At 36.0% G+C, this 13,303-nt stretch overlaps 1 pseudogene across 1 annotated transcript; it reads left to right on the forward strand.

The window, feature by feature from the left end:
• Positions 1 to 3,784: 3,784 nt before the first annotated feature.
• Positions 3,785 to 9,228, forward strand: LOC144573716 (2-methyl-6-phytyl-1,4-hydroquinone methyltransferase 2, chloroplastic-like; annotated as a pseudogene). The gene is made up of 3 exons (XR_013518074.1): positions 3,785 to 3,963; positions 5,860 to 6,180; positions 8,800 to 9,228. The product of XR_013518074.1 is annotated as a 2-methyl-6-phytyl-1,4-hydroquinone methyltransferase 2, chloroplastic-like (transcript).
• The last annotated feature ends 4,075 nt before the right edge of the window (positions 9,229 to 13,303 follow it).

Below are 13,303 nucleotides of genomic sequence, written 5' to 3' on the forward strand. Positions count from 1 at the left end.
GGCGTCGAGGCAAATCCAAGGCAGGTACACAAGCTACTATAAGAAGATCAGCAAGAATCCAAGAAAATGGCTCTTCAAGCCGGGTTTACAACACAAGAAGGGCACCGACCGATGAGGGAGACAAGGACAAGGCCAAAGAAATTAGGGAGAAAATCTCAGAGGCGGCGGTGCTACAAGCGCTACAAGATGAGGTATTGGCTCTTAACCCCTTACAGGAAAATATGGTTCAACAGGTTGATAAATACTGTGGAATCATAACTGTGCAACAAAGCACCAATGTTGAGGATGACCAACCAGAACTCGCTATCAGTGATGGCACCGAAACCATCCCGGCTGAAGCGGCGACAGAGCAACAACACAGTGACTCCGAGCCATTCGAATATGAACCGGACAACAACCGAGTTGAAGCTGACCATGCTGGAGGAGATGACAACGAGAACGATGGTGGCCAGGAGGGCGATGAGCCTTTTGAGTCAGAAGAAATAGAGGCCAGGGGGAACTATGAGGAAGACGAATCAGTGCTGGCGGCCTTTGACTTTGACTCTGGGAATGACTCCATGACTGATGGAGAGGAGGGAGGCTCGGCCTCTGTTTAGAATAAGCTGATGCTTATTTTCTTATTTACTGTTTTTATTTTTGTTTTCCTTTTTGGAGGTTCTAGCTAGTGATTAGCACTATATCTTTTGTGTAATCTACAATGTCGAATGAACCTAATGAATTTATCTTTCCTTTTAAATTGCTTAATTGGAATGTGAGGGGACTTGGGGATTTACAAAAATGCATGGTGATTAAAAACACGGTTTTGGACACGAAATGTGATATTTTTTGTTTTCAAGAGACAAAATGGAATGATCATTCTATATTTCGTGTGCGACAAGTGTGCTCGGCAAAATTTAACTCTTATGTTACCTTAGATGCGGAGGGTTTGAGGGGTGGGATATTACTCGCGTGGAGTACATCCTATAAACTCCTCAACTCTTATATTAGAACATATAGTGTGACAGTTATTTTGCAAAGAGGAGAATTTATTTTTATGTTAACGGGCACATATGGTCCTCAAGAGGATAGAGAAAAATTAATTTTCATGAATGAAATTAGACAACTCGGAGCTCTAAATTCATTGCCTTGGATTTTAATGGGAGATTTTAATATGATGCGCTCTCAACAAAACACAACTGGGGGACCAGTCAATTTGGGTATTGTATCTGAGTTTAATAACACCATACAAAATCTGGAACTCTATGATATCCCATTAGTGGGGCGTAGGTATACATGGTCTAGCAAGAGACCAACACCGACTTTCTCGAAGCTGGACCGAATATTTATTTCCCCACAATGGAACTCTTTCGGCGCTACCATCAATCTGAACGACGCCCCGGCTACGGCATCGGATCACATACCCCTGCTTCTCGATGTAAGACCCCATCTTAATACCTCAAAAAGAATTTTTAAATTCGAAACTTATTGGTTCAAACACCCAGAGGCACTTGAGGTTATTAAAAATGCATGGGGGGAATCACAAACAAGGCCGGATCCGGTTAAAAATATAATAGCAAAAATCAGCCGAACTAAGAGGGATTTGACTTGCTGGTCACAACGTATTTATGCAAATAAAGATGTATACTTGAAAAGATCAATGTGGGTTATCCAACAATTGGATAGGGTTGAAGAATCAAGGCATCTAAATTCTTTGGAATTTATGTTGAGAATCAGATTGAGAGAAAAGATTTTTAAACTATCAAAAGATAAAGAAGAAAAATGGAAACAACGCTCCGGAAACACGTGGCTTAAATTGGGGGATAACAATACCAAGTACTTCCATGCAATGGCAAATGGTAGGAAAAACCAGAATACGATCTCGGCAATACGGTGTGGAAATAACACTGTTAGGGATCAACAACAACTCAGACAGGTGCTATATATACACTATAGGGATCTTCTTGGTACCCTTGATCGTCCAAATATGCCTTTCGACCTGACAGACAGGATAGGTCCCAGGTTAACAGATACTCTATCTACTCTGGATAATAACATCTCAGACGAGGAGATCAAAGATGCGGTGTTTGGATTACCCAAAGGAAAGGCGAGCGGCCCGGATGGGTTACCGACAGAATTTTTCCAGAATTATTGGGAGGTGGTGGGTTCAAATGTGATTCAAATGATCAAGGCATTCTACAGTGGTAAGAAAATAGGAGCCATAAATAGAGCGGTAATAACTTTAATTCCGAAAAAAGAAGGGGCGCTGGATGTAGTCGATTTCAGGCCTATCAGTGTAATCAACACGACAGCTAAAGTCATAACCAAGATACTCGCCAATAGATTGCAGCCACACCTCCCGAGCCTCATCAGCAACACACAGACGACATTCATACGGGGACGCTCAATCATGGAATCTTTCCTCGTAGCCAGAGAATACCTCAATTACTGCCACAAGATGAAAATTCCTTCAATTTTATACAAGGTAGATTTCGCAAAGGCATTCGATACAATTGATTGGTGCTTTTTAATCAACTTGTTAATTGAACAGGGTTTCCCACCGAGATGGCTCTCAGCGGTCATCAATGTGCTCAGCTCTTCTTCTTCCGCAGTAAAGGTAAATGGTTCAATCACGGCTTTCTTCAAACATAGGCGGGGGCTACGGTAGGGTGACCCGTTGTCACCAATGCTATTCATTTTAGTAACAGATTCACTAAATTGGTTTATTAAAAAATCAATACCACTTATGCATGTGTCGATGATGATACCGCCGAGGCCAATACAATATGCCGATGACACTATCATCTTCGCCGAGGCCCATCCCACCACGCTGAGGATACTAGTTCGGGTGCTTTACATGTATGGAAAATTGACGGGACTCAAGATAAATGGACACAAGAGCAGCTTTGTGCCCATAGCGATCCCAAACCATCTGATTGATACCGTCCAGTCTATTATTCGCTGCACGCGCGCGCAACTCCTGATCACGTACTTGGGATTACCCCTATCGGTAAAAAGGCTAACGAAGATGGATTTCCAACCGCTGGTGAACTCGGTCAGAAATAGAATGGAAAGTTGGAGTTCGGCTATGCTCTCATATGGTGGTAGGGTAACGCTCGTTAAATCGATTTTGACTGCTTTACCGCTCCATTACATGCAGGCAATCAAAATTCCAAAAGGGGTGCTAAAACATATTGACAAGGCGAGAAGGAATTTCTTATGGAGGGGTAATAATACATGTCATGGGATCAATTGCTTGGTCGGTTGGGATACGATATGTGCCCTCAAAAAGAATGGGGGAATGGGAATACTATCGCTCGAGACACAAAATGAGGCACTGCTGACCAAGTGGCTATGGAAACTGGATAGAGATACTGCTGGGTTATGGGCACAGACAATGTCAATTCTATATGGCATCACGAATACGCAACAGCTACTTCCTAATATCAACTACTCGGAGTTTGTTCGATCAATCTGTCATTTACTACCTTTCTATAGAGTGGCCACTGTACCAGATGAGTTTTTTCCAATTATACATTGGAAATTCACAACACATGGGAACTTCACGACATCATCCGCGTATGCTGTGCTGCATGATAGAGGAATACGCTGTCCACTGAGTACTATCATCTGGAAACTCAAAGTGCCACACAAGGTAAGAATTTTTATTTGGCTATTGCTGCGAGGTAGACTTCTGACACAGCGAAGATTGTGATCACGGGGCTGCCAGGTGCCATCGGGATGTCACCTTTGCATGAATGCGGATTTGGAGAGTTCGAAGCATCTGTTTTTTCAATGTCCTTACGCAATGGGGTTATGGCGAATGCTGCTATTCAGATTCAACATTACATTTTCGCCAACTAATCCTACCAGGGTCCAAGACCTCTGGTACATGATAAGGAAAGACCTTGACAAGCCGGCTATTAGGATCTGGGACACCGTTTGGGTGTCAGGATGCTGGGCCTTATGGCGAGAACGCAACAGGAGGTTGTTCACGGGGAAAAGCAAGTCCATACCGGACTTAATCGGTATAACGGTGATAGAGATTACAAAATGGCATACAAACTTATGAAAATACATGACGGGGGGACACTGAGATTTGGGGGTGTAATTCAACACAATGTAAATATATTTTTTCTTTTTTGATATTTTGAACTTCTGAACTTTTGTAAATAATTTTCTTATATCAATGAATAGTCGGGAACACTGTTCCTGACCTTCAAAAAAAAGAATAACTAGTTCAACTCGTAACTATTTTTGTCTCTAAACCAAAAAATGAATGATCTATTTCTGTTTACACTATTTTTGAATATTTTTTTTACCACTAACTCTATACAAAATTAATTCGGAAATTTAAAAAATTTGTATGTAGACACATTACTCGTAAGGTAGACGGATTTCAACGGTTTTGTTTCATCATTTGAAATTAATCAAATAAATTTAGAGTTGAGTTCACAAAAAGGTTTGGAACACTCTAGTTCTTTTATCTTTGGTCTAAAACACCCTAGTTCTATTCACTGGGCCTGTTCGGTAACATGGGAATTTTGTGGGAATAGAAATTTTTAATATGGGAATGGAAATTTTAATTTGTCAAAACCAAAGTTATTTAATCCATGAGAAATTTTAGAATATAGGTGTTCAACAAATTTGTTAGGATGTTGGTTTGTTTTTTCTTTTTATAGGAGATGTAATATTAGAATTAAATTATACTAAGTGTATTAATACTAATCATTGATTATGAACAATATAATTGTGTTTGTTTAATTAAATGCTTAATTGTACAAGTTAATTTCATTTTAATTAATTAAAAAAGTATTGATTAGTATAATTCCTCTTTTAATTATTTTTATTTTATGTTTGATGAATTATTAAACAACTATCTAGCTTTTCGTCAAAATATATTTTATTTGTCTTGCATATTTTAGCTTTTAGTTCTTGGAGAAAAAAAACGGAGGTCCAAGTAGATTGTATATTTTCTACAAAAAATCAACGCAAAGAATGACAACAAAGTTCCCTTGGATATTAAAATAGGAAAATAAAACAATGCTCCGAACGGTTAATGGGGAGAATTAAGGGCAAATGTAATTTGCCTAAGAAAACCAAGGAAATTGGAGGCGCTGAACAGGCCCTAAGGGGAAACAAATCTGCTGTGATTCTTGAGGATCACAGGATCCTGCTTTTCCAAATCTACCTATTCATTTGTTTTGAGATTTGTGTATATAAAACAACAGATTTTGAGATTTGTGCATTTAAAAAAAAATAGAGGAGTGGATTTGGAAAAGCAGGCCCTGTGATTCTTTTGAGAATTGCAGCAGATTTGTTTCCTGGCATGAAATGATACACTTTGTTCCTTCTCAGTTTGAATTTCCTCCGTTGGATCAATGAAAGGACCAGGGACTCCAAATTCTTGAGTTATCAAGACCGCTACGGTTCTGATTGAAGAAGTTAATGATCAGCTGCGTTTTCTGCTGAGAAAATTGTGTTTTTTTTTTTTTTTTTACACTGACAAGGCCAAAACTTATATTCACTTTAACCCCTACCACTTGGTAATTCTTCAGTTAATGTGTTTCTTTTTCTTTTGTTATTTAGCTTTTAGCTTAACTGTTTTGACCGCTCTTTGCTTTTTAATGTAATGTTTCGACACTCCTGTAGCAATTGATATTAATGAAATATGGGCTTGACCCATACTTTTCCTCAAAAAAAAAACACACTCAATTAATTTCTTCCCATTCTTTCGTGTCCTCTCCTTCCATCACCAGTACAATACAAGTGACCAGTTATCACCAGAACTGAATGCTTTGTGTTTAGTATCAGCACAATACAAAATTTTCACATCTAACATGTGCTTGTTGTAACACTCTTCTTTTTTGTTCTTTTACCCAGCATTGAGTACTGGCTAGACCCACAGAGGGGAATAGGAGAAGCCTACCGGGTGCTAAATCTTGGTGGAATTGCATGCATCGTAGGTCCTGTTTACCCGACTTTCTGGCTCTCACGGTCACGGGGTCACGGTTCTTCGCTGACATGTGGATGTTGTTCTTAAAGGAGGAAGAGTATATTGAGTGGTTCAATAAGGCAGGCTTCAAGGATGTCAAGATCAAGCACATCGGCCCCAAGTGGTACCGCGGGGTTCGCCACTATGGCCTCATAATAGGCTGCTCTGTTACTGGTGTCAAGAGAGAGTCTGGCGACTCCCCTCTTCAGGTGCCCTATCATTTGTTTTCTTATACTGTTTTTGAGTCTATTATATATTGTTCCCTAAAGTATCATATAGCTAGTACCTACCTCAAGAAACTGAAAATAGTCTTGTGATAGTTAAGAAAACAAAACCAACTGTGCTACTCAAGCTTTTAAGTTTTAAGTTTGAATCAGTAAATTTGGTATTTAGCCGGTCGTTTGGTTTAACCCTTAATTAGTTTTTTTTATGTAAATATGAATTCAGATTATGTTAATACAGGAACTAAATCCGAATGGAAATTGAGAATCGAAATAAGAAAAATGTATATATAATTCTTAATAAAGGTTAAGATGGGTTTAGAGTTTGGATTATATTGTGGTCTGAATTTAATTAGTACTTATGTAATTGGAATTAGATACACCTTTATGGTGATATGATTTGAAAAAAAAAATTCCAAATACGTTGTGAATCAAGTCACCATTGCATATATATATTTTCCGTATAGAATCCTCACCATAAGGATTAAATTAATTACGGTTAAACTAAATCACCTAAGAAATTTAAAATCGAAATAAGATAATTTTATATTTGATTTTCATTAAATTAAGATGAATTTATCCCCGTGTTAAACTGTAATTTTGATATTCAGATATAATTTTAAGTTTGAATAAAACATATTAAGGTTGCATGTGCACCTAGTAGCGCATGAAAGGAGTGTAATGAGTTTTATTGTGCGTGTGTAATGAGTGTAAATATTTGATTGGCATGAAAGGAATGTCAATATTTATTGAAGTTGCATGTGCACCTAGTAGCGCAGTGTAATTTTTTGGTTTTACATGTGATTCAATATGACGTTTGTCGTAAGAAATTAATATTATCGTCCAAAGATAACTTATTATGGAAACCAGTATCGATCTAATTGTGTAATGAGTTCACCTTATTTTGAATTTATTATTATATATTTGTTAATAGTTGCGAGTAAATAGTATTTGTTTATTGTTCTCTTTTTAGCTAATATCAATTTTAGCATCAAACTTGAAAGAATAAAAAGAGAACTTGTTAATTAGTTCTTGAAGTTTTGGATACTGACATTGCATTATGAATTGATTCTCTAACACTAATGTTACGGATACTAGTACCTCGTATTATAATGGGGAAAAATATGATAGAAGTCAAAATACGCGTGTTATGATCGGATTCTAAACCCCATATATCCAAATGACCCAAACCTTGTCTGGCCTGGCTGTTCCACCTGTTCACTGGGGCTTATCAAACAATCAGGATCAAGTGGTTCCAGGATTTTTCAGGTTGTTTGGGGACCAAATTTTGATCCTCTGACAGTTGATGTTGGCCTGTGTAGCGCATAAAATTTTGGTCTTCTGATAGTTGATGTTAGCCTTTTCTAGATATGTCATTTAATATTTTATCAGCTTACATAAGGTGGTTCCAGGGGTGCACACTGACAGATGATTGCCATGATCATAGTCATATTGACAACATTACTGGTAACGTGGCAAAGGTATGCACAACTTATATTGCTACTATAAGTAGTCTTTATTTCGTGCTTAACTACTTACACACAATTATTATCATGAGTATAACTAATTATCTTTAAAGTTTCGATAGTGGAATTAAAAATTGTCAAAAGCAAATCAAAGATCTTAGAAATCAAAATCTCCACGTGTGAATCAATCAAATAGATTACATACCTTTGTCCATAATAATCTTTAGAACAACACTTGAATTGTTCTTCGCAAACCGTCAGAAAAACTGCAAAGCGATTTCTCTCCTCTTTCTCTTTCTCTTTTTAAGCAATGACAACTTGTTCTTTATAAAATATTGATGAAGAGAGGATCAACCTTACTCTTAGAATTTTCGTTATTTATGTCTGTCATTAAAGCAATCATTTATAGGGGCTGTTATCAGGTGGATAGCGTAGGATGTCAAAGGATGGATAACAGGGGAGATGTATTTGGCCTGTACTAATTATCGCACCCTTTAATCATGCCTGTTATAAATCGCATCCTTGATCCCTTTAATCAAATGTGAATACATACTGGATGCGCTTTAATCAGAAATTTGTCATTATGCAATGAATTCAAAGATCTGTCAGTCAACGCACCCTTTTAACTTGCGCATCTTTTATTAAGCAGTCTGATATGTATATGCACCTGCTCAATTAACCTTGGATGCATATCTTAACAAGTCAGATGCAATAGGGCCTTTAATAGCGCCTATTAAGTTAAGCCATTTAATTACGCCAATTAATTAGGCCTAATAAAATCAGCCCATTAGTTTTATTTTGGGCCACATAATTTTCTTACAGGTACACCATCGGACAAGATGATAATAGTGGAAGAGTGATGGATTGGATTTAGTATTTGTTGAATTAGTTATTTCATGGTAAGAAGTGATACATGTCTTTACTAGGTTAGAGGCTTGCTCTTTTGTACGTTTATTATGCGGTGTGCACATATTGTGGGAAATAATATTCTGAAACAGTTAGCGTACTCAGCACGTTGAGATTTAATTTGTTGCTGATGAAGTGAGCTTTATCAGGCTTTTTCACTGCCTGGCTTCTTCTGCTCTTTTGTATATTTTTTAAATGTGTTGTTTTGTCACATTTTAAATTTATGTTTGTACAGCTTGGGCCAAAGGAAGAGAATGTGTTGAAGACGGTAAATTCATTTGCATTTGATTCACTTTGGGCACAATTGCTGCAGTATGCTTTGTTTTTGTACCCATTTACATGTTGATTAAAGACAAAATTGTCCCGAAAGGCCGGCCGATATAATCAACAAATGAAGATGCTGTAGAATCTGAATCGAGTTGCATATGAACTCAACTAAAACCCTCAAAATAATAATAATAATGATGATGATGGGGGTGATTATGTTGTTATGTTGATTATCTTCTAGTGTTATCTGTTACAAGAGAGCAACTTGGTTAGGTACTCTCCTATCTTTGTCTTATTTTTTGTAAAGACCGTAGCAGATGGTGCCAGGTTTACTCTTGTATCTTGGTCACTTGTTAGTATGTAGTTTGTCTTGTTAGGTGTTTCAATTTTAATTCGTGAGCTTTCACATAGAAGTCATGTGCCTTTTCAACTAGATCAAAGACTGATTATTTGATATCAATATAATCTTAATGAATTAAGATGAACTGCTGCTACTTTTGCAGAATTCTCTGGATGGCTATTTTTTCTTCCATGTAAGTATGTAACATGCACATCGAGTTTATCTCAAACAGTATTCACCTAAAAATTGTACTATTATTATCTGAAGTTAGTTAGCTCTTTAACAGATCAACAAGCTCAACAATTTGTTCTTTACTAAAATCAGGTGCTTGTTGTCAGCCCGGCCCGGTTTGACCACCGTCTGGACATTACACTCATCCACAATTAGAAACTAGAACCATAGAACCCAAAATCCCTCTTTAAACAACGATGTTGCATTTTTAATAGTAACGTCTGAAATTGTATTTTCCGTAAAAACGATGGAAAACAAATTTTTGTCCAAGAAGAAAGGATGGGCTTAAAAACTCGGTGGCTCGTGGTTAAGTTTGAAATTGGTTCCGAGTTTGCTCGATTCTGATTTACTTATTGTAATGAGAAAAAAAATATTTGTCAATTTATTCACTATTTTATTTATGATCATTATGAGAAATAAAATTCGTTGCAAGAAGAACGTGAATTTTCTTTTGCTTGTGATTTAGACTCACAACATCAAATTGATGAAATTCTATCATCTATTTAGCAGTTCACAATACGAACAAGCTGACTCGATTTGGCTCGTGATTAACTCGTCTCATTTAGACATGAGCTCAGTTCAAGCTTTGTTTTGTTCAGCTTGACTCGGGTTGTTGACATTGGGTAGTGGAAGTGAAATAGGAAATGATTATAAGGACGTGTTTGAGAGAAAGAGAAGAGGTCGTCATTAAAGAAAAAGGAAAGGGAGAGGAGGTGAAGAGTGACCAGATATCTGTTTAAATTCCTTGTTTGAAATTTGAAAACAAATATATGATTTATAAATGTATATCATGATAGGCTTATATGAGCACAGCATAGTCTGACTTGTAGTCAAGATAGAAATTATACAAAATTGAATGACTCATGTAAGATCCATGCACCTTAACATATTTCGATAATAAATACTTCATTTATTAGTACATACTTTGTTTTATTTCAGATGAAGGTACCTCTATAAAAAATAATAAAAAATAAAACTGAAATGGAAGTTGTGAATTTCTCAGCTCTGCACTTGAAGTTCCTCTCCATTTGTACGGCGGTAATTATGAACCCTATGATCTGAAACAGACGGTCATAACATATCTATATCCATGGAAAGATCTCCGTACAATTGGAGAGGATCCGAACCCCATAGCAATATAGAGCAAGTACAACAACTAGGAAGGTAGTTGTAGGCTGGTCCTGCTTCTAATCTTTTCTTTTCTTTTCTTTTCTTTTCTTTGTTAAAAAGAAGTTGGGTTTATTTTCTTTTTCTTCCATAAAACTGGCAGGGAAGCGACTAGCAAGTAGCAACTAGCGAGCATGCAGTTATGGCATCGCTTTTTGCATCGCGTTGGCTCAGTGCTCGAGATTTGAACGGCTCCTGCGTATATTTTTCTTGAAACTAACAATTTTCTTCAGGTCTCTCTTAATTGCTCCTGTCCTGTATTTTTGTCTCCCTCAGGCTCAGGCTCAGGCTCAGGCTCAGGCTCGTACTAATTTCACTAGACTATGCCTATTGCCTAGCTAGTTTGCCTACTCCTATAGTCCTATGTCCTATCTATCAAAATAAAATTATTTGGACGGTAGCATATAAAAGTTGGAGTCGGTATAGCAATATAGCATGCATGGACATGAGGTCACTGACTGGACTGCACCTCTTAATTAATTTATTCTTTAATTAACAATCGCTACCTCGATAAACTTTTGTTTCGAGGAAAATTATCAGAGAATGATCATGAGACTGTTGTTGTGAAGTGTGAACTGAATTAATAATGTCTGTTTTGTAATCAAGGTTCTAAATAATTGTGGCAGAGCTAGATCCTACGTACCGTAACATATATATTTATGTTATGAGTGAATACATAACATGTCCTTCCGTTGAAAATATAGTCAGAATTAATTTAAATCTTGAAATCACCTTCCATGTAAAATATGATGGCTTAATCGAGTCTACTAGACATGATTATGTATATGTAGTTTATCTAAATCATTATTAAAATGTTTATTTTGAAGTTCTCGATGAAAAAACTAATTGGGTCAAACGGTCAAATCTGATGCATAAAGGCTAATTACGAGTTTATGGGCTTATGCCTTATGGTATTGGTATTGGTATATATTGTCTTCCAAGTTCCAATCAGGCAATCAAGGTTCAATATCCAACAGGCAACAGGAGATTGGCTTGAGATCTAGGAATTAGGAGATAGTATGGACTATGGCCTATGTCCATGGATATATATGGGCTTCAAATTCTTTGGTTATTTAATGAGAGGTTATTAATGCTACTACAGATTTGTATCTAAATATCTGAATCCGCTGTTCATTGGTGTTGGGAAAAATAAATGAAAAATAAGACAAAGTTTGGATAGTAGGAATCAGGTAATCTGCTAATCCGGTGTTAATATCAGCACATTATTATGAGGCGGTCCTTGCTTTGCAACAGAGAATTCAAGACTATGAAACCAAAATCTCTAGTTAGTTCTGCCTGATATTGTATTTATTTCTCTCCTTTTTGTTTTACATATCATACTTCGACATAATAAATAAGGTCTGACCAAAAAAAAAAAAAAGATAAGTTCTGACAACAGCAGCTAGCTAGCGAAAGAGATATGCTGTCAAAGTATCAACCGAATATATACTGCTCAATTCAGTCTGCCAAGGGTCACAATCGCAAAAAAAAAAAAAAAAAAAAAAAAAAAAAAAAAAAGGACAGCTAAGACCTGTACGTATTAATTGTGAAAAAAAAAAACATTTTTGTTTACAAGAAAACAATAACTAATTTAGATCAGCATGAGTTTAAATATCGAATTTTAATGATTAATACATCTCATCAAGTCATCATTCATAACTTGCTAACATAATTTTTAGTTATGCTTGGAAACTTTAGAAATGAGTCCATTAGGAGTCACAATTTTAAAGTCTACTCAACTGTCAACATTTTATATCACTCGTTAATTATAATTACATATATATTAAGTAAAAAATATATAACTGTTAACTACTGAAATTTATTTGTTTTATATGTAATTCTATATAAATATACATATAAAACGATCGACTAAATCTTAGTATATATTCTACTTAACAGGTAGCTACTTGTAGTTAATAAATATTTTACTTAATTAACAGGTACGTACACACCAAATGGTTCTCTTTTGAAATTTAAAATTAGTGTTGCTTATGATCATAAATTCATGGTGGAAGTTCTAGATCTCAAATATATCCAGCAATTAACGCACCCAATAATTGAACTGTTTACTGGAATGTTTAAAAAACTGACAGTTCCTCTTGAAAAACAGTCAAGACTCAAAGTTTGTAAAAGATCTCAACCCTAACTTCATAGACAATGATATTTTTATGTATATGGTCATCAAAACAAACAATTATATGTATATATGTACATCGTATAGGAAGGTCTGTCTATTTTGTTGTCAAATCAAGTATACAGTTTACTGCTTATTATCGTAATACTGAATATATATTCACTAACTGGTAAATCTATGTACTCACATAGTATACAGCATGGTAATATCACAACACAGAAGCAATAGGCCTGTATAATATTGCTTATTTGTACAACTGTTTTTTCAGCTCAAAATATATCCGAAAATTATGCATTCATTTTCAAACGAAGAACTCAGAATAGATAAGAATAAAACTATACGAACTAATGGATCTATTGTTTCTCAAATTTTGAGGGATCAATTGGTAAGAGCAATAAAATACTTGAGTATGGGAAACATACAATTTTTAAATTTTGATCTCATAAAAGCTAGCACGCGAAATAAAGAAGAACATCGATCGAACTGACCCGACAATCTAACAACTAGAACCGTCAAAACTAACATAAAATGTTTCCTCAAAAAAAAAAAGCAAAAAGAAACCACTAACATCAAAGGTGCATGCATTTTTCAAAGCTAACT

The sequence above is a fragment of the Carex rostrata genome, chromosome 22 (assembly GCF_964058835.1).
Source record: "Carex rostrata chromosome 22, lpCarRost1.2, whole genome shotgun sequence".
Taxonomy (NCBI): Eukaryota; Viridiplantae; Streptophyta; class Magnoliopsida; order Poales; family Cyperaceae; genus Carex; species Carex rostrata.